General features: G+C 42.3%; 1 long non-coding RNA gene across 1 annotated transcript; it reads left to right on the plus strand.

The window, feature by feature from the left end:
• Positions 1-638: 638 nt before the first annotated feature.
• Positions 639-928, plus strand: LOC131250812 (uncharacterized). The gene is made up of 2 exons (XR_009173460.1): positions 639-748; positions 821-928. It is a non-coding gene; the product is annotated as an uncharacterized LOC131250812 (long non-coding RNA).
• Positions 929-1,330: the final 402 nt, after the last annotated feature.

Here is a 1,330-nt window from a genome sequence, read left to right on the forward strand (position 1 = left end):
AACCTGACCCTGGGGTCCACCTTGATAAATGTGTTTCATATCTACACTGTCCATCCGTTTTTTTCAGATTATTTTATGGCATGAGCCTGAAAATGAAGCAGTTGAAAACTCAGATGAAGCACACCACAAGAAACAGCGGTCATTGAACAGCAGCCATTAAAAACTTACTAACGTCTACCATAATGGTTATTAGCCATCCAAAGGTTACACTGATATGGATGAAAGGAAAACACAATTATCAACTTGATCCAAAACTTTTGTGGCCAACAAAATGCTTTTAATGGTCATTTATTGCTATTTCATGTAGTGTGGTCCACCTAAAATTTGAATCTTATTCATTTTCATCGCCATTCCATAAAATGAAGTGAAAAAACGGATAGAGGGCGTAGATATACAAGGAAAACATTGAATTGGGCACCACGGTTAGGGTCACACCCACGTGGCTGGATTCGCAGCCAAGTTGCGTCCGTGTGGAACAAATAAAAAGGCAATCAACATCTGATGAACATCTTTTCACTTAACAAAAGGAAAAAAAAGTAGAGCAGTTATACACACAGCAACAACACAGTTTGGGGAAAGGGAAGCAAATGAAAAGCTATCGTTGATTTCTCTCTCCAACTCCTCTTAAATGCGACGTCAATGTGATATTGGGGATGTGGGCAATCTTGTAGCGATCTTCTCCTCCTTCTCGGCAGCGTTCTTCTAAGACTGGACACAAGAAGATATTCAGTTGTTGAAGCATGGTGAGGTGTTGCAACTCCTCTGGTAGAGATCTCAACTTTGGGCAGTTCCAGATCTTTAATTGTTGAAGCATGGTGAGGTGTTGCAACTCCTCTGGTAGAGACCTTAAATTATAACAAAAGTTGTTCTGCAGAGTTTGGAGGGCTTTGAGTTGTCCCAACCAACCACATGGGAACGATGTCAGCTCTGGATTATAAAAAATCACCAAATGGTTAAGGTTGGGGAGGACGGGTAAGGGCACACCGGATGACATTCCAACATCACTTGCATACAAAGTCAGCTTCTGGAGGAGCGGTGGAAGGTTGCTGGGCAACGCCTGTAGCTTTGGGCAGTCTTCTATTTCTAATTGGATGAGAGATGGCATAACCTTTCCATCATCTCCACCTCTCAATTCCCACTCTTCCCAATTTTTCATGAATCTGAAGGAGAGGCTCTCCAGCTTTGGGAATGAGACAACACGACGACCACCACTTCTTCCCTCATTGTTATCATCACCACTAAACTCATTACCCACCTTTCTCACCTCTTCCATTCCTTCAATATGAAAATGGATGGCCCGTAGAGAATAGTTGGTACCATCAAAACTACA

Source organism: Magnolia sinica, chromosome 7 (assembly GCF_029962835.1).
Source record: "Magnolia sinica isolate HGM2019 chromosome 7, MsV1, whole genome shotgun sequence".
NCBI lineage: Eukaryota > Viridiplantae > Streptophyta > Magnoliopsida > Magnoliales > Magnoliaceae > Magnolia > Magnolia sinica.